The sequence below is a fragment of the Paramormyrops kingsleyae genome, chromosome 1 (genome assembly GCF_048594095.1).
Source record: "Paramormyrops kingsleyae isolate MSU_618 chromosome 1, PKINGS_0.4, whole genome shotgun sequence".
In the NCBI taxonomy this organism is placed as follows: Eukaryota; Metazoa; Chordata; class Actinopteri; order Osteoglossiformes; family Mormyridae; genus Paramormyrops; species Paramormyrops kingsleyae.
This window is the reverse complement of record NC_132797.1, coordinates 18,111,762-18,134,618: the sequence shown is the minus strand read 5'-3', so window position 1 is coordinate 18,134,618 and position 22,857 is coordinate 18,111,762. Positions and strand designations below refer to the sequence as shown.

Sequence of the window (22,857 nt, the reverse complement as noted above, 5' to 3'; positions counted from 1 at the left end):
TCCTTCAGCAAAGGACATTTTAGGTAATCTGCCAATTGTCAGTGGCTCATCCTCTCATTGAATCAAATGTGAAAAACCAGCAGTTGGCCTCCTTTGCAATGCCGTCATGCCCACATGCTAGTATCAGTTCTGTCTTCAAACGAATTTAATCAGGAACCTGCAAAGTGACTTCACACCAATCAAGTCACTTCGTCATACTACACAAGATTCAGAAACAGAAAGCAACTGCTGTGTTCCTAACGTAACAATTCACAGTACTCTTCTCACTACCATGATAGGATTGGCAAGGTATCGTTTCATTTCAGTAGGATCAATGACTTCGCACTCAACTTCTGCAAGGCCTCTGCTCCGGACACCCGCTAAGAAGCATCTGATGATTGAACATCAAAATCAGGCCGCTTGCTTGCATATGCTCTTTTGGCTAATTTTATTTCTCACATGCTGGTTGAGTTTTGAGCTATATGTAGAACTATTAAGAAAGTGAAGGCTGACACTTTGTGGAACACCATGCATTTTGTCATTGTGTGAGACTTATGAACGAGGGCAACTTGGTTTAACTGGTGTGTTGGATTTGAAGCTTGGGCCAAAAGCAGAAGACCAACATGTTTCCACTCGGTTTCGAACCGAGGACCTTTCGCGTGTGAGGCGAACTTGATAACCACTACACTATGGAAACAACTGACATACAATGGGTTCCTTCAGCAAAGGAAATTTTACGTAATCTGCCAATTGTCAGCGGCTCATCCTCTCATTGAATCAAATGTGAAAGACCAGCAGTTGGCCTCCTTTGCAATGCCGTCATGCCCACATGCTAGTATCAGTTCTGTCTTCAAACGAATTTAATCAGGAACCTGCAAAGTGACTTCACACCAATCAAGTCACTTCGTCATACTACACAAGATTCAGAAACAAAAAGCAACTACTGTGTTCCTGACGTAACAATTCACAGGACTCTTCTCACTACCATAATAGGATTGGCAAGGTATCGTTTCATTTCAGTAGGATCAATGATTTCGCACTCAACTTCTGCAAGGCCTCTGCTCCGGACACCCGCTAAGAAGCATCTGATGATTGAACATCAAAATCAGGCCCCTTGCTTGCATTTAGTCTTTTGGCTAATTTTATTTCTCACATGCTGGTTGAATTTTGAGGTATACAGTATGTAGAACTATTAAGACAGTGAAGACCGACACTTTGTGTAATGTCATGCATTGTGTCAGTGTGTGAGACTTATGAACAAGGGCAACTTGGTTTCACTGGTGTGTTGGATTTGATGCTTGTGCCAAAAGTAGAAGACTACCATGTTTCCACTCGGATTCGAGCCGAGGACTTTTCGCGTGTAAAGCGAATGTGATAACCACTACACTATGGAAACAACTGACATGCAGTGGCTTCCTTCAGCAAAGGACATTTTAGGTAATCTGCCAATTGTCAGTGGCTCATCCTCTCATTGAATCAAATGTGAAAAACCAGCAGTTGGCCTCCTTTGCAATGCCGTCATGCCCACATGCTAGTATCAGTTCTGTCTTCAAACGACATTAATCAGGAACCTGCAAAGTGACTTCACACCAATCAAGTCACTTCGTCATACTTCACAAGATTCAGAAACAGAAAGCAACTGCTGTGTTCCTAACGTAACAATTCACAGTACTCTTCTCACTACCATGATAGGATTGGCAAGGTATCGTTTCATTTCAGTAGGATCAATGATTTCGCACTCAACTTCTGCCAGGCCTCTGCTCCGGACACCCGCTAAGAAGCATCTGATGATTGAACATCAAAATCAGGCCGCTTGCTTGCATATGCTCTTTTGGCTAATTTTATTTCTCACATGCTGGTTGAGTTTTGAGCTATATGTAGAACTATTAAGAAAGTGAAGGCTGACACTTTGTGGAACACCATGCATTTTGTCATTGTGTGAGACTTATGAACGAGGGCAACTTGGTTTAACTGGTGTGTTGGATTTGAAGCTTGGGCCAAAAGCAGAAGACCAACATGTTTCCATTCGGTTTCGAACCAAGGACCTTTCGCGTGTGAGGCGAACGTGATAACCACTACACTATGGAAACAACTGACATACAATGGCTTCCTTCAGCAAAGGAAATTTTACGTAATCTGCCAATTGTCAGCGGCTCATCCTCTCATTGAATCAAATGTGAAAGACCAGCAGTTGGCCTCCTTTGCAATGCCGTCATGCCCACATGCTAGTATCAGTTCTGTCTTCAAACGAATTTAATCAGGAACCTGCAAAGTGACTTCACACCAATCAAGTCACTTCGTCATACTACACAAGATTCAGAAACAAAAAGCAACTACTGTGTTCCTGACGTAACAATTCACAGGACTCTTCTCACTACCATAATAGGATTGGCAAGGTATCGTTTCATTTCAGTAGGATCAATGATTTCGCACTCAACTTCTGCAAGGCCTCTGCTCCGGACACCCGCTAAGAAGCATCTGATGATTGAACATCAAAATCAGGCCCCTTGCTTGCATTTAGTCTTTTGGCTAATTTTATTTCTCACATGCTGGTTGAATTTTGAGGTATACAGTATGTAGAACTATTAAGACAGTGAAGACCGACACTTTGTGTAATGTCATGCATTGTGTCAGTGTGTGAGACTTATGAACAAGGGCAACTTGGTTTCACTGGTGTGTTGGATTTGATGCTTGTGCCAAAAGTAGAAGACTACCATGTTTCCACTCGGATTCGAGCCGAGGACTTTTCGCGTGTAAAGCGAATGTGATAACCACTACACTATGGAAACAACTGACATGCAGTGGCTTCCTTCAGCAAAGGACATTTTAGGTAATCTGCCAATTGTCAGTGGCTCATCCTCTCATTGAATCAAATGTGAAAAACCAGCAGTTGGCCTCCTTTGCAATGCCGTCATGCCCACATGCTAGTATCAGTTCTGTCTTCAAACGAATTTAATCAGGAACCTGCAAAGTGACTTCACACCAATCAAGTCACTTCGTCATACTACACAAGATTCAGAAACAGAAAGCAACTGCTGTGTTCCTAACGTAACAATTCACAGTACTCTTCTCACTACCATGATAGGATTGGCAAGGTATCGTTTCATTTCAGTAGGATCAATGACTTCGCACTCAACTTCTGCAAGGCCTCTGCTCCGGACACCCGCTAAGAAGCATCTGATGATTGAACATCAAAATCAGGCCGCTTGCTTGCATATGCTCTTTTGGCTAATTTTATTTCTCACATGCTGGTTGAGTTTTGAGCTATATGTAGAACTATTAAGAAAGTGAAGGCTGACACTTTGTGGAACACCATGCATTTTGTCATTGTGTGAGACTTATGAACGAGGGCAACTTGGTTTAACTGGTGTGTTGGATTTGAAGCTTGGGCCAAAAGCAGAAGACCAACATGTTTCCACTCGGTTTCGAACCGAGGACCTTTCGCGTGTGAGGCGAACTTGATAACCACTACACTATGGAAACAACTGACATACAATGGGTTCCTTCAGCAAAGGAAATTTTACGTAATCTGCCAATTGTCAGCGGCTCATCCTCTCATTGAATCAAATGTGAAAGACCAGCAGTTGGCCTCCTTTGCAATGCCGTCATGCCCACATGCTAGTATCAGTTCTGTCTTCAAACGAATTTAATCAGGAACCTGCAAAGTGACTTCACACCAATCAAGTCACTTCGTCATACTACACAAGATTCAGAAACAAAAAGCAACTACTGTGTTCCTGACGTAACAATTCACAGGACTCTTCTCACTACCATAATAGGATTGGCAAGGTATCGTTTCATTTCAGTAGGATCAATGATTTCGCACTCAACTTCTGCAAGGCCTCTGCTCCGGACACCCGCTAAGAAGCATCTGATGATTGAACATCAAAATCAGGCCCCTTGCTTGCATTTAGTCTTTTGGCTAATTTTATTTCTCACATGCTGGTTGAATTTTGAGGTATACAGTATGTAGAACTATTAAGACAGTGAAGACCGACACTTTGTGTAATGTCATGCATTGTGTCAGTGTGTGAGACTTATGAACAAGGGCAACTTGGTTTCACTGGTGTGTTGGATTTGATGCTTGTGCCAAAAGTAGAAGACTACCATGTTTCCACTCGGATTCGAGCCGAGGACTTTTCGCGTGTAAAGCGAATGTGATAACCACTACACTATGGAAACAACTGACATGCAGTGGCTTCCTTCAGCAAAGGACATTTTAGGTAATCTGCCAATTGTCAGTGGCTCATCCTCTCATTGAATCAAATGTGAAAAACCAGCAGTTGGCCTCCTTTGCAATGCCGTCATGCCCACATGCTAGTATCAGTTCTGTCTTCAAACGACATTAATCAGGAACCTGCAAAGTGACTTCACACCAATCAAGTCACTTCGTCATACTTCACAAGATTCAGAAACAGAAAGCAACTGCTGTGTTCCTAACGTAACAATTCACAGTACTCTTCTCACTACCATGATAGGATTGGCAAGGTATCGTTTCATTTCAGTAGGATCAATGATTTCGCACTCAACTTCTGCCAGGCCTCTGCTCCGGACACCCGCTAAGAAGCATCTGATGATTGAACATCAAAATCAGGCCGCTTGCTTGCATATGCTCTTTTGGCTAATTTTATTTCTCACATGCTGGTTGAGTTTTGAGCTATATGTAGAACTATTAAGAAAGTGAAGGCTGACACTTTGTGGAACACCATGCATTTTGTCATTGTGTGAGACTTATGAACGAGGGCAACTTGGTTTAACTGGTGTGTTGGATTTGAAGCTTGGGCCAAAAGCAGAAGACCAACATGTTTCCACTCGGTTTCGAACCGAGGACCTTTCGCGTGTGAGGCGAACGTGATAACCACTACACTATGGAAACAACTGAGATACAATGGGTTCCTTCAGCAAAGGAAATTTTACGTAATCTGCCAATTGTCAGCGGCTCATCCTCTCATTGAATCAAATGTGAAAGACCAGCAGTTGGCCTCCTTTGCAATGCCGTCATGCCCACATGCTAGTATCAGTTCTGTCTTCAAACGAATTTAATCAGGAACCTGCAAAGTGACTTCACACCAATCAAGTCACTTCGTCATACTACACAAGATTCAGAAACAAAAAGCAACTACTGTGTTCCTGACGTAACAATTCACAGGACTCTTCTCACTACCATAATAGGATTGGCAAGGTATCGTTTCATTTCAGTAGGATCAATGATTTCGCACTCAACTTCTGCAAGGCCTCTGCTCCGGACACCCGCTAAGAAGCATCTGATGATTGAACATCAAAATCAGGCCCCTTGCTTGCATTTAGTCTTTTGGCTAATTTTATTTCTCACATGCTGGTTGAATTTTGAGGTATACAGTATGTAGAACTATTAAGACAGTGAAGACCGACACTTTGTGTAATGTCATGCATTGTGTCAGTGTGTGAGACTTATGAACAAGGGCAACTTGGTTTCACTGGTGTGTTGGATTTGATGCTTGTGCCAAAAGTAGAAGACTACCATGTTTCCACTCGGTTTCGAACCGAGGACCTTTCGCGTGTTAGGCGAATGTGATAACCACTACACTATGGAAACAACTGACATGCAGTGGCTTCCTTCAGCAAAGGACATTTTAGGTAATCTGCCAATTGTCAGTGGCTCATCCTCTCATTGAATCAAATGTGAAAAACCAGCAGTTGGCCTCCTTTGCAATGCCGTCATGCCCACATGCTAGTATCAGTTCTGTCTTCAAACGACATTAATCAGGAACCTGCAAAGTGACTTCACACCAATCAAGTCACTTCGTCATACTTCACAAGATTCAGAAACAGAAAGCAACTGCTGTGTTCCTAACGTAACAATTCACAGTACTCTTCTCACTACCATGATAGGATTGGCAAGGTATCGTTTCATTTCAGTAGGATCAATGATTTCGCACTCAACTTCTGCCAGGCCTCTGCTCCGGACACCCGCTAAGAAGCATCTGATGATTGAACATCAAAATCAGGCCGCTTGCTTGCATATGCTCTTTTGGCTAATTTTATTTCTCACATGCTGGTTGAGTTTTGAGCTATATGTAGAACTATTAAGAAAGTGAAGGCTGACACTTTGTGGAACACCATGCATTTTGTCATTGTGTGAGACTTATGAACGAGGGCAACTTGGTTTAACTGGTGTGTTGGATTTGAAGCTTGGGCCAAAAGCAGAAGACCAACATGTTTCCACTCGGTTTCGAACCGAGGACCTTTCGCGTGTGAGGCGAACGTGATAACCACTACACTATGGAAACAACTGAGATACAATGGGTTCCTTCAGCAAAGGAAATTTTACGTAATCTGCCAATTGTCAGCGGCTCATCCTCTCATTGAATCAAATGTGAAAGACCAGCAGTTGGCCTCCTTTGCAATGCCGTCATGCCCACATGCTAGTATCAGTTCTGTCTTCAAACGAATTTAATCAGGAACCTGCAAAGTGACTTCACACCAATCAAGTCACTTCGTCATACTACACAAGATTCAGAAACAAAAAGCAACTACTGTGTTCCTGACGTAACAATTCACAGGACTCTTCTCACTACCATAATAGGATTGGCAAGGTATCGTTTCATTTCAGTAGGATCAATGATTTCGCACTCAACTTCTGCAAGGCCTCTGCTCCGGACACCCGCTAAGAAGCATCTGATGATTGAACATCAAAATCAGGCCCCTTGCTTGCATTTAGTCTTTTGGCTAATTTTATTTCTCACATGCTGGTTGAATTTTGAGGTATACAGTATGTAGAACTATTAAGACAGTGAAGACCGACACTTTGTGTAATGTCATGCATTGTGTCAGTGTGTGAGACTTATGAACAAGGGCAACTTGGTTTCACTGGTGTGTTGGATTTGATGCTTGTGCCAAAAGTAGAAGACTACCATGTTTCCACTCGGTTTCGAACCGAGGACCTTTCGCGTGTTAGGCGAATGTGATAACCACTACACTATGGAAACAACTGATATGCAATGGCTTCCTTCAGCAAAGGAAATTTTAGGTAATCTGCCAATTGTCAGCGGCTCATCCTCTCATTGAATCAAATGTGAAAGACCAGCAGTTGGCCTCCTTTGCAATGCCGTCATGCCCACATGCTAGTATCAGTTCTGTCTTCAAATGAATTTAATCAGGAACCTGCAAAGTGACTTCACACCAATCAAGTCACTTCGTCATACTACACAAGATTCAGAAACAAAAAGCAACTACTGTGTTCCTGACGTAACAATTCACAGGACTCTTCTCACTACCATAATAGGATTGGCAAGGTATCGTTTCATTTCAGTAGGATCAATGATTTCGCACTCAACTTCTGCAAGGCCTCTGCTCCGGACACCCGCTAAGAAGCATCTGATGATTGAACATCAAAATCAGGCCGCTTGCTTGCATTTAGTCTTTTGGCTAATTTTATTTCTCACATGCTGGTTGAATTTTGAAGTATGCAGTATGTAGAACTATTAAGAAAGTGAAGGCTGACACTTTGTGAAACACCATGCATTTTGTCATTGTGTGAGACTTATGAACGAGGGCAACTTGGTTTATCTGGTGTGTTGGATTTGAAGCTTGGGCCAAAAGCAGAAGACCAACATGTTTCCACTCGGTTTCGAACCGAGGACCTTTCGCGTGTTAGGCGAATGTGATAACCACTACACTATGGAAACAGCTGATATGCAATGGCTTCCTTCAGCAAAGGAAATTTTAGGTAATCTGCCAATTGTCAGTGGCTCATCCTCTCATTGAATCAAATGTGAAAAACCAGCAGTTGGCCTCTTTGCAATGCCGTCATGCCCACATGCTAGTATCAGTTCTGTCTTCAAACGACATTAATCAGGAACCTGCAAAGTGACTTCACACCAATCAAGTCACTTCGTCATACTTAACAAGATTCAGAAACAGAAAGCAACTGCTGTGTTCCTAACGTAACAATTCACAGTACTCTTCTCACTACCATGATAGGATTGGCAAGGTATCGTTTCATTTCAGTAGGATCAATGATTTCGCACTCAACTTCTGCCAGGCCTCTGCTCCAGACACCCGCTAAGAAGCATCTGATGATTGAACATCAAAATCAGGCCGCTTGCTTGCATATGCTCTTTTGGCTAATTTTATTTCTCACATGCTGGTTGAGTTTTGAGCTATATGTAGAACTATTAAGAAAGTGAAGGCTGACACTTTGTGGAACACCATGCATTTTGTCATTGTGTGAGACTTATGAACGAGGGCAACTTGGTTTAACTGGTGTGTTGGATTTGAAGCTTGGGCCAAAAGCAGAAGACCAACATGTTTCCACTCGGTTTCAAACCGAAGACCTTTCGCGTGTGAGGCGAACGTGATAACCACTACACTATGGAAACAACTGACATACAATGGCTTCCTTCAGCAAAGGAAATTTTACGTAATCTGCCAATTGTCAGCGGCTCATCCTCTCATTGAATCAAATGTGAAAGACCAGCAGTTGGCCTCCTTTGCAATGCCGTCATGCCCACATGCTAGTATCAGTTCTGTCTTCAAACGAATTTAATCAGGAACCTGCAAAGTGACTTCACACCAATCAAGTCACTTCGTCATACTACACAAGATTCAGAAACAAAAAGCAACTACTGTGTTCCTGACGTAATAATTCACAGGACTCTTCTCACTGCCATAATAGGATTGGCAAGGTATCGTTTCATTTCAGTAGGATCAATGATTTCGCACTCAACTTCTGCAAGGCCTCTGCTCCGGACACCCGCTAAGAAGCATCTGATGATTGAACATCAAAATCAGGCCCCTTGCTTGCATTTAGTCTTTTGGCTAATTTTATTTCTCACATGCTGGTTGAATTTTGAGGTATAAAGTATGTAGAACGATTAAGACAGTGAAGACCGACACTTTGTGTAATGTCATGCATTGTGTCAGTGTGTGAGACTTATGAACAAGGGCAACTTGGTTTCACTGGTGTGTTGGATTTGATGCTTGTGCCAAAAGTAGAAGACTACCGTGTTTCCACTCGGATTCGAGCCGAGGACTTTTCGCGTGTAAAGCGAATGTGATAACCGCTACACTATGGAAACAACTGACATGCAATGGCTTCCTTCAGCAAAGCACATTTTAGGTAATCTGCCAATTGTCAGTGGCTCATCCTCTCATTGAATCAAATGTGAAAAACCAGCAGTTGGCCTCCTTTGCAATGCCGTCATGCCCACATGCTAGTATCAGTTCTGTCTTCAAACGAATTTAATCAGGAACCTGCAAAGTGACTTCACACCAATCAAGTCACTTCGTCATACTACACAAGATTCAGAAACAAAAAGCAACTACTGTGTTCCTGACGTAACAATTCACAGTACTCTTCTCACTACCATGATAGGATTGGCAAGGTATCGTTTCATTTCAGTAGGATCAATGATTTCGCACTCAACTTCTGCCAGGCCTCTGCTCCGGACACCCGCTAAGAAGCATCTGATGATTGAACATCAAGATCAGGCCGCTTGCTTGCATTTAGTCTTTTGGCTAATTTTATTTCTCACATGCTGGTTGAATTTTGAAGTATGCAGTATGTAGAACTATTAAGAAAGTGAAGGCTGACACTTTGTGGAACACCATGCATTTTGTCATTGTGTGAGACTTATGAACAAGGGCAACTTGGTTTAACTGGTGTGTTGGATTTGAAGCTTGGGCCAAAAGCAGAAGACCAACATGTTTCCACTCGGTTTCGAACCAAGGACCTTTCGCGTGTTAGGCGAATGTGATAACCACTACACTATGGAAACAACTGATATGCAATGGCTTCCTTCAGCAAAGGAAATTTTAGGTAATCTGCCAATTGTCAGTGGCTCATCCTCTCATTGAATCAAATGTGAAAAACCAGCAGTTGGCCTCCTTTGCAATGCCGTCATGCCCACATGCTAGTATCAGTTCTGTCTTCAAACGAATTTAATCAGGAACCTGCAAAGTGACTTCACACCAATCAAGTCACTTCGTCATACTACACAAGATTCAGAAACAAAAAGCAACTACTGTGTTCCTGACGTAACAATTCACAGGACTCTTCTCACTGCCATAATAGGATTGGCAAGGTATCGTTTCATTTCAGTAGGATCAATGATTTCGCACTCAACTTCTGCAAGGCCTCTGCTCCGGACACCCGCTAAGAAGCATCTGATGATTGAACATCAAAATCAGGCCCCTTGCTTGCATTTAGTCTTTTGGCTAATTTTATTTCTCACATGCTGGTTGAATTTTGAGGTATACAGTATGTAGAACTATTAAGACAGTGAAGACCGACACTTTGTGTAATGTCATGCATTGTGTCAGTGTGTGAGACTTATGAACAAGGGCAACTTGGTTTCACTGGTGTGTTGGATTTGATGCTTGTGCCAAAAGTAGAAGACTACCATGTTTCCACTCGGATTCGAGCCGAGGACTTTTCGCGTGTAAAGCGAATGTGATAACCACTACACTATGGAAACAACTGACATGCAGTGGCTTCCTTCAGCAAAGGACATTTTAGGTAATCTGCCAATTGTCAGTGGCTCATCCTCTCATTGAATCAAATGTGAAAAACCAGCAGTTGGCCTCCTTTGCAATGCCGTCATGCCCACATGCTAGTATCAGTTCTGTCTTCAAACGAATTTAATCAGGAACCTGCAAAGTGACTTCACACCAATCAAGTCACTTCGTCATACTTGTAGGAATTAATAGCTCAAATAAATTTTAATATTCTCCACCAATATGTTTGAATTAATTAAAGCTTAATTAATTATTATTTAATGCTGATTATTAATCGATTGTTATGCCGAATGGTCGGCTCCTCCAAACTCAATTGGGGTATCCCTGTGAGTCTGTTAATGTGACACTTAAATGGGATTCACTAATTACCAGTATCGCTTAGTAACCTGGGTTAGAAGGCTCGTCCAGCGAGCTGCATCATCAGGTAATGTAAACAATTGGTAGCGAAGCTCCCCTCACGGCCGATGAGAGAGAGTCTCGCGATGTTTCCGGTGAGTTTGAGGTTCAGAGCGTGTAGCAAGATCGCACAATGGCAGGAACTTATTATGAGACACACAATGACGGAGGCTAAAGTTGTGTAAAAGACATGCATTTATTCCTAGCTAACACTACAACTGACATAAGACAGACATTACACCTAACACAAACAACAAACACGAAATAACGGAATAAAACAAACAATGTAATTATGAAAATGCAATGACCGGATTTAAATGAGTAACCTGAAATGGGAAATACTGTTCTGCAAAGCAAGCATAGTTTGTGGAAACACGACCCTAAAGTCTTATAGCAGGTTAAACAGAACAGCTTAAGTTGTTAGAATGAAAGGAAGTTGGTTTACTTGGTTGAAGAGTGGGGGGGGGGGTCTTGGCAGTTGATGGCAGAGCTGCTGAGCTGAGGGCACTCAGGAAGGCGCGGCGTTTGGAGCAGTGGAGTGGAGTCCCTTTAGATTCTCTCTCCTGGTGAAGCTTTGTCTTGGGTGCTGTTCTCTGTTCAGCTGGGCCTTCACCGGAGGGCTTCTTGTGGGTTTCTCTTCTCCCGGGCTGATGTTCTCCTTCGGGCGGATGGTTTTCTCTGCGCCGGCTGGCGGTTGTTCTGCTCTGCTGCTGGTTGTTCTCTGCTCCGGTTGGCGGTTGTTCTGCTCGCCTTTGTTCTGAGGTGCTAGATTTTTATGGTCTAAAGTCCATGAATAGGGATGACCAGGAATTCGACTCCTGGCCCAATGGCTGGCCATCCATTTGGCGGGCTTTCGGAAGGGGGTCTGTTTCAGTCCTTTTGGGATTTATGGCCCGCCAGATTCTACCTTTACTGATGATTTTCATTAAGCTGTTATAACTTTTGATACATCCACTTTTATGGTAATCACTGACCAGATTTGGAATCAGGGGTGATTAACAATCAGTTTGATACCAAATATGCCATACCAGCTTCACAGGTACATACCTCATACCATCTGCATTAATTGATTAAACAATTAATTATTGTATCTATGTGACTGATTCATATCAGTATAGGATACAGGGGTTTTGGGTTGCACCTCAACAGATGTTACACTTTGTGCGGATATTACATCAAATATTCATATTACAAACAGCACATCTTATCCATAGATAGGCGTGGCCGTTAGTTTGTGGTAATATCAATATAAGTTGCACATCTGGAAAGAACATAATTTGTTTGGTGTGGCTTATGCCAATTCATCTTCTCCAGAATGGATAAAATACACCTTAATTCAGTTCTTTTAACATAGCATGGTAGAAACAAAGAAACTTGGTGAGGTCCACCAAGATCAGATAAGGACCACAAAGGAATGTTGGAAGAGAAGGGGGGGTTTTAACACAGAAGACTCTCTAAAAGTTAGGACACATACAAACATAACGTATCTGTATATTGAGACTAGTAGTCGTGAGTAAATCAATATACAGGGTATACAAAAGCCAAACTTAAATGAAACTTCCTTTAGGGTGTTTGTCTGTTGGGTGAGTGAAATGTAAGGCAGAGTGTATGTGGAGGGGGTTGGGTGCCAAGTCGAGGGACCCCTGTCCGGGAAGTCCACTCTGCTTGTCTGTAGGTCCCTAAATCTTTGGGCAATAAAAGTTGGAGTGCTAGCCTCCCTGGTTATCTGTGTGTGTGTGTGTTTGTGTGTGTAACCCCCCTTTGGTGCCTCTCGTACCAGGCTCGGCCTTGTCTCAGGCCACCTGGAATTTAAGCCCTGTGATATGTGCATGTGTGATCCTACATATCCCCCCTTTCGGCTGATGATGGCATTGCCATCATTCAGGCGACGGAAGTTGAAACAGGATCACCACCATGCAACGAGGCATTGTTGACATCCCATTGTTTGGCACTCTGGGTGGCACAGTGACAGGATGGACAGGGAGGAGGCGCAGGGGCTGGCGCCTGGCTTCTGGGACCGCGAGGAGTGGTGAATCTTATGTCGAACAGGTTGCCAACAGCTGCTGCAGCTCCCAGCTGGGTGCTCAGGAGCCTCTTGGGCCGTCGATTGGACTCAGCTTGGGTCTGCTCCAACCTGTGGGTAGTGTCCGCGGCAGCATGATGCAGGGCATCCTGGGTCCATCGGACACCTGTCCCACTAGTTTGGGGGTCTCTTGTGCAGGTAATGGTTCAGTTGACATCGTCCGATGAATACTCTCTCTGTGTGGGTACAACAGTTGGTAATCACGAGACCGGGCTGTCCCCGGAAGACGGTGCCAGGCGGAGGTCCAGGGAACGCCGTGTCAGACTGGAGCCTCAGCCTCCTAGGCAGAGTAATGCTAATACCGGGGGCAGCATCATCCTAGTAATAGGGGGTAGAAAATAAAAACCAGATTAGGATTGAGGGGGTGAGTCGAGACTCTGAATGTTGTGCACACCGGTGCAAAGGGAAAAGGAGAAAGAAATAATGGGCAACAATTCTCGGCCAGAGAACAATTGCAAAGAAACAAACAGGACAAAGAAAATTGCAAAACCGGATCCTCTTCAGTAATTTCCCGGGCACGCGTGAGCCACCCCAGGTCCTTACCAAAAACAACAACCAAAATAAAATGAAAAGCTATCAAAAGAAAGAAACAGATAAGTACGGCAAAAACTGAAAAGGTCACCCAGATATCAGTAGTCAGGCCCACCACCTTAATCTACCCTATCTGTGACCATCTTTCCTCCCCTTTCTCTTTGGTCTTTCTCCTTGGGAGTTTGGGGAGATTTCAGACTGAAAAGATGTCTTTCTTTTGGTTGGAATGTGGTTTATTCCAAGCTGCTGGCTTCGTCTTGAGAAGACTGGTTGGTGGGTGTTTCAGGCTTTCTCTGGGCTTGGTGTTTCTTGATTTGATTCCGATGAACCCACTTGAGGCATGTTTCGTGGGTGCCTTTGTTGGTTCGGATTCGGTAAGCCACAGGTGACAGTTTGTCCACGATCTCATGTGGTCCCGACCAGTGTGGTAGAAGCTTCCTGGAAAGTCTTTGTGCTGAGTTTTGTTGCACAAACCTATAGGTCCAGATTTTGTCTCCCACTTGGAGTTCATCTTGTGAGGTTTTCTGGTCATAGTAGGCTTTCCTGCCCTCTGCGGTTCTTTGCAGGTTTTGTTGGGCGAATGCAAAGGAAGCTCTCAAATGCTGGTGCAGGCTGTCCAGATATTGTTGTGTGGTGTAGGCTGTGATGAGATTGTTGTCACCAGGTTGGTAGAGCAGGTGGAGAGGGAGTGTCATTTGTCGTCCCGTCATCAGTTCGAAGGGGGACACTCCTGTGGACTTGTGGGGTGTGGCTCTGATTGCCATGAGCACCAGGGGCAATTTCACATCCCAATCTTTCTGATTGGATGCCACATATTTCTTGAGCATACCGACGACGGTTCGGTTGGTCCGTTCTACTTGGCCGGATGCCATAGGATGGTGGCTGATGTGGAACTGGGCTTTGATCCCCAACAGTTTCCAAATGTCCTGCATCACTTCGGCTGTGAAGTGGGTGCCTCGGTCTGAGTTGACTTTCAGTGGGAGGCCAAACCTGGAGAACACATGGTTCGTGAGCAGATATGCCGTTGTCCGGGCTGTGTCGTTGGGTGCCGGGAGGCATTCTACCCACTTAGTGAACTGACAGGTGACTGTGAGGAAGTATTTGTTTCCGCGAGCTGATCTCGTCAGGGGTCCTACCCAGTCAATCTGTAGATCTGACCATGGGAAATTGATACCCCGTCGCTGCAGAGGTGCCTTGTGGTTTGGATCTGCTGGTTGAAATTGGCAGCAGACCAGACATCCTTTCACATATTCTGTTACATCCTGTCGCATGTTAGGCCAGTAGGCTACTTGACTAAGTGTCTCGTAGGTTGTTTTGGCATTGCGGTGTCCTGCACAGGGTGCGTCGTGGGCGTACAGTAGCATGACCCCCCTTTGTGCCTGAGGGACCACGAGCCGTGGTGAAGTGTGGGCATCAGGGACATCAAGAGGTACGCCCTCGGCAAGATGAAGAAAGGGTAAAGCCATCATCAGGTGATGGAGGTCAGGAAGGGATGCCTGATCAGTTGTGGAGATCGAGTTAGCAGAGAGGTCGCGGAGGTGATCGCAGACCTTATTGAACACAGCATCAGTGGGCTGGAGAGAGACGATGCCAGAGTTGGAGACCTGAAGGGAAAGTTCTAGCAGTGAGGCCTCTGGCATCGAGGTAGGTGCTCGGCTGTGGCTGCAGGTGACGACCTGGACAGCATGGGTGGGTGGGAGGGGACAGTCACCATGCAGTGCTCCTGCTTTAGCGAGTGCGTCCGTGTGGTCATCGTATGTCTTGTCCAGTCCTAGGAGTCTGGAATGACAGCTGACCTTCTTCCAATAGATCTGCATGTTTCGTGCGGTAATCAGAGCATCGCACGTATGCAGGAGGTCTTTGTGTTTGACCGGCTTGTTCCCTGATGTCTTGAAGCCATTTCGTGTCCAGTGAGGGAGATGGCACATGAAGCTGAGACGTGCATAGCTGAAGTCTTTGCAGATCAGCAGGTCCTTTACTTCACGTTCGGAGGCCATCTCCAGGGTGATTAAGATTGCTGCCAGCTCTGCGTACTGCGATGTGTGAGGACCAAGCTTGAGCTGTTGTGGTGGGACAGGGTCGTCATTGAGCCACGGAATGCTAGTTCTAGCTTTCAGGGTCCCCTGATGTTTGAATACGCACCCATCTACATAAATGGTGATCATGTCTTGACAGATATTTTCCTCAAAGTAGTGGTGTCGCGGCAGTTCCATTGGTGTGGGCGTGTCCACAATGTTGGGTGCTGCTGGTCCCTCCTGAGAATAGCTGTGGCAGCTGGGTGCCTGTACTGCGTCAGGCTGGGCAGTTATGGCATGGATTGTCAGGTGTTGGTCGTCAGCAAGCTCCACGTGACATACAGTCTCTTTTGTCACTGGTGACTCTTCTACCTCCATGGTCATGACCACATCTGTGACTTCCATGCCTTGGGGCCACATGCCTTTCCCGATCTTGGGGCAGAAGGATCCCAGGGTAGGGTCCTGCCTGCACAGGAAGGAGTCATGATGCTGGTATGGGTCTCTTGCGTCAAGACACTGATCTCCAGCTGTGCTCTCTCCATGGTGTGGAGTGAGGTCCGAGGAGACAGCCAAGGTTTGACATTCCCATGTGGCTGTGTCAGGTGTCCACAGTGGCAGCGGTTCTCTAACTTGAGCCCAAATTTTCTGACGTTGGAAGTCTAACAATGGCTCGAACCGGTTCAGCAAATCTTTCCCAATGAGAAATGGAATGGACTCAAGTTGGGAAATGTATACAGGGTGCATTACATTCATGGGGCCGATGGACAAATTGAGGGGGATCATGTGATCCATCCTGGTGCCCACTGGTGAATATGCCTGCACATCCAAAGAGCATTTCCTCGGCTGGAGGGTTTTGTTCTTCTGGGCGGCTAGGTGCTGCACCTGGTAGAAGTGACTGGCTGACATGAGGGTAATGTCTGCTGCAGTGTCGATGAGGGTCTCGAGGGTGAGAACATCTTCCAGGGTGATGGAGAGGTAGAATTTCTTGGCTACCCCCCTTTCCATCAGGTCACCCAGAAGCTGTGGCACAGGGGCCTGGCCAGGAATTGGTGAGGCGTCGCCACAGTCGGATTGGTGCTCTGAGTCAAGGCACACAACCAGGACAGTGCTGCCGGGCACCAGCGGGGGCTCATCCCCTTGATCAAGCTCTGTGTTGGTGACGGCAACATCAGGTGCTCTAACTGGGCATGAGTCAGTAGCACTTTCTAATTGAGGTAGGACTTCTTCAGTTGTTCCAATATCTCTGGTAGGGAAGGCCGATGACTGTTGAGTGTCATTTGGGGCTGACCTCTGAGGGAGTTTGTAGGCATTGTCTGGCGTGGGTTCAGGTGAGGGTTGTGGGGTCCTGCGTGATTTGTGCTTCCGTCCTAGTCATTTTGGATCTTTCTTCCGAAAGTCCTCTTGACCCTTGAGGGGATGCTGAGTAAAGAAATCACGCAGCAACTGTAGTAGATTAGCCTCTTCTTCTTCTTTGGTTCGTCCAGGCCTCGAGTCTGGATCGTAACCTCTCCTTCTGTCTTGCCAGTTCTGTGGTGGATTCCGTCGGGAACTTGGGGGAGAGCTTGGCTTAGGAAACTGGTTTCCCTGTCGGTCTCTCCACTTGTTCCATGGCTCCATTGGTCTTAGCTTACCCTTGTTAGGATAGCGCCGTGTCTCCCACCAGTCTGGCTGAGTCTTTGACTGCTGTGGGGGCACACCAGGGTAATGCTCACTGTGGCTTGCTGCTCTCCAACCTCGGTCATGGATTGGTGGTTGATGAGGAGGGTGGCCACCTTCCAACGCTAGGTTGGGATCTGTAGTGCTAAGGTTCAGCACTGCCGGAGCCTTGGTTGCCTTCTCAGCTGCTGTTCTTTGTTTGTGGTACGCCTTGATCGCCAGGTCTCGCAGTTGTTGACTTGTCATGGTGCGGGGACAAGCCATGAGCCCCAGGTAGTGGTTAATGGTTGGGTGGAGGTTCCGAAGGAAGAGAGCCTTGAAGTTCGCATCTTCTTCCATGTCTGGCTCATTTCTGGACCCAAAATATGCCCGACGAAGGCGATTGTAGTAGGCTTGGGGAGCTTCTTGTCTGCTCTGTTTAACATCGAAGGCGACGGTGATACCTTGTTCTGACTCAGGATCAGCAAACTCCCGAGTCAGTGCTTCGTGTAGCAGCGTGGCGTCGGCTTTGATTCGACTAGGTTGTCGATCCAAGAAGCTGCGGACTTCCAGGCTAGATGTGATCCTGATGAGGTAGACTCTGTCCTCATTGGTCACATTGTCCAGCCTTTGGAGGTGGAAGTCAATGTCTTGGAGGTAGGCATGAATGTCGTGGCCTCCTCTGGGATTCGGGGTAAACGTGTTGATATTCCGAGCTACTTTATCAAGCTCCTTTGTGGTAGCACGGTGCTGGTGTAACGTTCGCTTTGGTAGGCCTGTTCCATCTGTGGTGTCTTCTCTGAGAGAGACCTTCTGGGTTCTTGGTTCCTTAAGGTCTGGTGATGGGCAGGGAGTTACCTTGTCCCGATGAGAGATCCCCGTGTGCCTTGGGAGCGACCGCACTGTTAGAGATGACGTCGGTCCCATTGCTGATTCGTAGGGTGCCTCGAATTCCAACTTCATCTCATATGCTTGCTTCAATTCCTGTCTCAGCTGGTCAATCTCTTCTGCGTCAGCCCAATGTTTCGTTCTGGCCTCGGTGAGCTGTTCTTGGGAGCTGATCAGTTGGTGATTCATCTTGTGCAGACGTCTCTGTGCCTCGTCCAGATGGTTTTCCAGGGCCTGGATCCGACCATCCTTTTTCTTGAGCTCCGCGTGGGCTCTGTCCAGCAGGGTGTCGGCCTGGTCCAGTCTGGCTTTGAGGTTTTCTCTGGTGGCTCTGGCTTGCTGTTCTTGCTGGTCAGCTTCAGCTCTGAGCTCTTCCAGGGCGTGTTGAAGCTTTTTGCTGGTGTGAGGCATTTCGCCTTCTTCTGTCTCCTCCTCCTCATGGGGTGGAGAGCTTCTCTTTTGGAGTTCTTGCTCCAGGTTCCCAATGTGATGTTGGGCCTGGGCGGCATCTCTCTGTGTCTCTGCCAGTAGTCGTTGGGTGTTTTCCTCCTGCTGTTGGAGTGCTTGCACCCTTTGCTGGAGACGGGACATTCCCTCTTCATTCATCTTCAGCCTGGCTAGTAGTTTGTGTGCGAGGGAGCCGAGTATTTTGGTTAGCTCTTTACTCCCGCATTTCTGAGTGGGTGGCATGTCCATAAGTTCGGCAATGTCGTCCTCAATTTGGTCAGCTTCTTTGGACCATGTGAGATTGACATGACCGGACGGCAAGTTGGGAGTCACATCTTCAGACCAGACACCAAAATCTTTCCACTGGTCCAGTGGGCTTTCCATGTGGGTCATTGTGACTCGGTCAACAGGAGGGTGGCCGCAGAAATCTGTTACTCAAGCTGGGTGTTGCCTAGGTGGGTGGCTTGACACCTAAATCTGGGCGAACAAATTAAACCAACAAAATAAAATAAAGTAGAACTGGGGCCTGTCAATGGGTAACTGGAAGGGTGTAGTGAACCACGGGAATAGTTACCCACGACAAAATAAACAAACAAAAATTGTTCCCTGGGAGAAGTTGTTGCAGGTTAGAACAGTGTGAGTTACTCTAGGGCCTGAGAGATGCCCTAGTGAGGGGGAAAGGATAAAGCCTTATCCTGGAAATTGCAGATCTGTGGCTACTGACAGTGTCAGAAGACCACAGGAGAAGTTGGGAACAGGAAATGAGAAATAACAGCTTCAAACCAATGGGACTGCATTCAAACGTAGCTTGCTGTTGCAGATCAGATTACCCCTGGGTTGGGCTCTGTTGTACAACTCCGCTTTGACCAGACGGGGGACCACTAGCAGGTTCTGCTTTATGTGTCCCTATATGAGGTGTTGCGGTGTTTAGCTAGTCATGCAGTTAGAGAGGCTTGAACGCTGTCAGGTGTCCCTCCTGAGTAGGGCACGTCCCACAAGCTCAATCCCAGCCAAGCAGGCCCAAGTCCAGCTCCCACTCCCCCGATCCCCAGCAATGTCAACTTGGAAGGGGGTGTTCTGTACGCACAACTGAAACAACCCAGGTGGGGCTCAGCTTATCGGGCGCACTTTGGGCCCTGACTCGAACAAGAGACGGCGCAACGGCACTCAGGTGTCACCCAACCGATTGAGAGTCCAAGCTAGGGCTGTTCTCCTGAACTTCGCCCTAGACGAGGTCCTGCTCAAACTTGTAATGACCTCCCGAGATACCTGCCAACCTTGCCCTTAATGAGTCAGCGGGTGCAGCCCAGCTGGCACGCTTTTGGGCGTCCAATTGCTGAGAACTCCCCTTCGGTTCTGACAAACTGTACGATCGTAAGCAGTGACAGCAGAGCTACAGGTAAGCTCAACCAACAGAGAGCAAATGGTAAGCACTCAGCACAGGAAAAGCTCAACTGATCACGTCCAAAACCTCAATGCCTCCCTGATGTGTAACTGGTTTACTGTTATTAATAATGGTTGAACTTCTATGCAAGTCTCCTTGTTGGGGGAGAGAGAGTGAATGAAAGCATAAAATGAAATAAAACCTAAAATAAATCAAAAAGGTAAAACAGAAATCAAACCAAATTAATTGTTTCTTATTGTTTAATTGTAAACATCAATTAGTTATGCAGCAATAACCTAATTAGATGTTAATGTGTTGTGATCTAATCGATTTGGTCTGTGAAGTTGATTCCTGCTTTCAGGCAAGAACCTGTGTGTCCAATTATGTGTGTTGGTATTACCGGTGTTGACCACTAGAGACCCAACTCAGATGTTGTTGTACTACTATGGCTGACCACTAGAGGCGCAATTTCGAAATGGAGTGGTAGTTCTATGCCTAACCACTAGAGGCGCAATTTCGAAATGGAGTGGTAGTCCAATGCCTGACCACTAGAGGCGCACTTTTGAAATGGAGTGGTAGTTCTATGCCTGACCACTAGAGGCGCAATTTCGAAATGGAGTGGTAGTTCTATGCCTGACCACTAGAGGCGCAATTTCGAAATGGAGTGGTAGTCCAATGCCTGACCACTAGAGGCGCAATTTCGAAATGGAGTGGTAGTTCAATGCCTGACCACTAGAGGCGCAATTTCGAAATGGAGTGGTAGTCCAATGCCTGACCACTAGAGGCGCAATTTCGAAATGGAGTGGTAGTTCAATGCCTGACCACTAGAGGCGCAATTTCGAAATGGAGTGGTAGTTCAATGCCTGACCACTAGAGGCTCAATGGGACGTTGCTCCCTTTGTGGGGGGGGTCCCAGGTACGTGAGCCTAAGGGGTGGGGTCACTGGTGACCCAGGAGAAAAAAAAACAAATGGCGTCAGGCAGGCCTTCAGGGCTCTGACCTTTAAGTGGTTAGAGTGGCGTTCGCTGACTGCACTCGTAACCAAGACGGTTGCTAGGCGATTGCCGACGCTAGATGAGTGACATACACTTTTTAACGTATGCACACGCCGCTTGCGGCTAACTTCTGTGTCTTGCGCAGTTTAAAACCCCTTAAAACAATTGCTGAAACGAGACAGCGCTCGCGTTACGGATCTAAATAGCGAGTGCACTATATCTCGTCGCAAATGGTGCTTAACCACAGCGGGTCTCAAGCACTGGAGACTCCCAAATTCTAAATAACACACACACTTGGCTCACAGCGCAAAGTGTTGTTAAACTTGCTTTGTCTAAAGCAGGCACACACATACGAGAAAGATCCTGATAGGTAGCTAAGCTATCGGTCTTATCTCAGGGAGTCCTAGCAACAGAATTCAGGTTAGATCCTCTTAACAAGAATTCCTGTTCGCTAATAGAAAGAGAGATCTCTGCCAGGATTTATAGAAAGGGAGAAACTCGTCCGAATCTATCCTGGAAACAACGCGCTATACCTGAGAATCTCGTCAGATATAGGGTTTAAGTTTACTGCAGTTTAAAACGAATGAAACCTAAAATAAAATAACCGAAAATAAAACAAAAGAAAATAACTACTAATAATAGAAATAAAAATAATAAGCCCGTATAATCCCGCTTAAATGCCTTCGGACTGCCGTGAGTGCAATTAATCCTCAACTTTGCAACCTGTTCACAGTAGCGCTTATTCAACTGCACGTTCGGTCATAAAAAGTTTAAATTGTGTGCTCACAAAAAGTTTGAACCTTGTGCCCGCATTCTCCACCATTAATGTAGGAATTAATAGCTCAAATAAATTTTAATATTCTCCACCAATATGTTTGAATTAATTAAAGCTTAATTAATTATTATTTAATGCTGATTATTAATCGATTGTTATGCCGAATGGTCGGCTCCTCCAAACTCAATTGGGGTATCCCTGTGAGTCTGTTAATGTGACACTTAAATGGGATTCACTAATTACCAGTATCGCTTAGTAACCTGGGTTAGAAGGCTCGTCCAGCGAGCTGCATCATCAGGTAATGTAAACAATTGGTAGCGAAGCTCCCCTCACGGCCGATGAGAGAGAGTCTCGCGATGTTTCCGGTGAGTTTGAGGTTCAGAGCGTGTAGCAAGATCGCACAATGGCAGGAACTTATTATGAGACACACAATGACGGAGGCTAAAGTTGTGTAAAAGACATGCATTTATTCCTAGCTAACACTACAACTGACATAAGACAGACATTACACCTAACACAAACAACAAACACGAAATAACGGAATAAAACAAACAATGTAATTATGAAAATGCAATGACCGGATTTAAATGAGTAACCTGAAATGGGAAATACTGTTCTGCAAAGCAAGCATAGTTTGTGGAAACACGACCCTAAAGTCTTATAGCAGGTTAAACAGAACAGCTTAAGTTGTTAGAATGAAAGGAAGTTGGTTTACTTGGTTGAAGAGTGGGGGGGGGGGTCTTGGCAGTTGATGGCAGAGCTGCTGAGCTGAGGGCACTCAGGAAGGCGCGGCGTTTGGAGCAGTGGAGTGGAGTCCCTTTAGATTCTCTCTCCTGGTGAAGCTTTGTCTTGGGTGCTGTTCTCTGTTCAGCTGGGCCTTCACCGGAGGGCTTCTTGTGGGTTTCTCTTCTCCCGGGCTGATGTTCTCCTTCGGGCGGATGGTTTTCTCTGCGCCGGCTGGCGGTTGTTCTGCTCTGCTGCTGGTTGTTCTCTGCTCCGGTTGGCGGTTGTTCTGCTCGCCTTTGTTCTGAGGTGCTAGATTTTTATGGTCTAAAGTCCATGAATAGGGATGACCAGGAATTCGACTCCTGGCCCAATGGCTGGCCATCCATTTGGCGGGCTTTCGGAAGGGGGTCTGTTTCAGTCCTTTTGGGATTTATGGCCCGCCAGATTCTACCTTTACTGATGATTTTCATTAAGCTGTTATAACTTTTGATACATCCACTTTTATG

General features: G+C 45.9%; 15 non-coding genes across 15 annotated transcripts; all 15 read right to left on the bottom strand.

The window, feature by feature from the left end:
• Positions 1-603: 603 nt before the first annotated feature.
• trnav-cac (transfer RNA valine (anticodon CAC)) lies at positions 604-676 on the bottom strand. Its single transcript has one exon. It is a non-coding gene; the product is annotated as a tRNA-Val (tRNA).
• Positions 677-1,302: 626 nt separating this feature from the next.
• On the bottom strand, positions 1,303-1,375 carry trnav-uac (transfer RNA valine (anticodon UAC)). Its single transcript has one exon. It is a non-coding gene; the product is annotated as a tRNA-Val (tRNA).
• A 621-nt stretch (positions 1,376-1,996) lies between these two features.
• Positions 1,997-2,069, bottom strand: trnav-cac (transfer RNA valine (anticodon CAC)). Its single transcript has one exon. It is a non-coding gene; the product is annotated as a tRNA-Val (tRNA).
• Positions 2,070-2,695: 626 nt separating this feature from the next.
• Positions 2,696-2,768, bottom strand: trnav-uac (transfer RNA valine (anticodon UAC)). The gene has a single exon. It is a non-coding gene; the product is annotated as a tRNA-Val (tRNA).
• A 621-nt stretch (positions 2,769-3,389) lies between these two features.
• On the bottom strand, positions 3,390-3,462 carry trnav-cac (transfer RNA valine (anticodon CAC)). Its single transcript has one exon. It is a non-coding gene; the product is annotated as a tRNA-Val (tRNA).
• Positions 3,463-4,088: 626 nt separating this feature from the next.
• Positions 4,089-4,161, bottom strand: trnav-uac (transfer RNA valine (anticodon UAC)). The gene has a single exon. It is a non-coding gene; the product is annotated as a tRNA-Val (tRNA).
• Positions 4,162-4,782: 621 nt separating this feature from the next.
• Positions 4,783-4,855, bottom strand: trnav-cac (transfer RNA valine (anticodon CAC)). The gene has a single exon. It is a non-coding gene; the product is annotated as a tRNA-Val (tRNA).
• A 626-nt stretch (positions 4,856-5,481) lies between these two features.
• trnav-aac (transfer RNA valine (anticodon AAC)) lies at positions 5,482-5,554 on the bottom strand. Its single transcript has one exon. It is a non-coding gene; the product is annotated as a tRNA-Val (tRNA).
• A 621-nt stretch (positions 5,555-6,175) lies between these two features.
• Positions 6,176-6,248, bottom strand: trnav-cac (transfer RNA valine (anticodon CAC)). The gene has a single exon. It is a non-coding gene; the product is annotated as a tRNA-Val (tRNA).
• Positions 6,249-6,874: 626 nt separating this feature from the next.
• On the bottom strand, positions 6,875-6,947 carry trnav-aac (transfer RNA valine (anticodon AAC)). The gene has a single exon. It is a non-coding gene; the product is annotated as a tRNA-Val (tRNA).
• Positions 6,948-7,573: 626 nt separating this feature from the next.
• trnav-aac (transfer RNA valine (anticodon AAC)) lies at positions 7,574-7,646 on the bottom strand. The gene has a single exon. It is a non-coding gene; the product is annotated as a tRNA-Val (tRNA).
• A 620-nt stretch (positions 7,647-8,266) lies between these two features.
• Positions 8,267-8,339, bottom strand: trnav-cac (transfer RNA valine (anticodon CAC)). Its single transcript has one exon. It is a non-coding gene; the product is annotated as a tRNA-Val (tRNA).
• A 626-nt stretch (positions 8,340-8,965) lies between these two features.
• trnav-uac (transfer RNA valine (anticodon UAC)) lies at positions 8,966-9,038 on the bottom strand. The gene has a single exon. It is a non-coding gene; the product is annotated as a tRNA-Val (tRNA).
• A 626-nt stretch (positions 9,039-9,664) lies between these two features.
• Positions 9,665-9,737, bottom strand: trnav-aac (transfer RNA valine (anticodon AAC)). Its single transcript has one exon. It is a non-coding gene; the product is annotated as a tRNA-Val (tRNA).
• A 626-nt stretch (positions 9,738-10,363) lies between these two features.
• On the bottom strand, positions 10,364-10,436 carry trnav-uac (transfer RNA valine (anticodon UAC)). The gene has a single exon. It is a non-coding gene; the product is annotated as a tRNA-Val (tRNA).
• Positions 10,437-22,857: the final 12,421 nt, after the last annotated feature.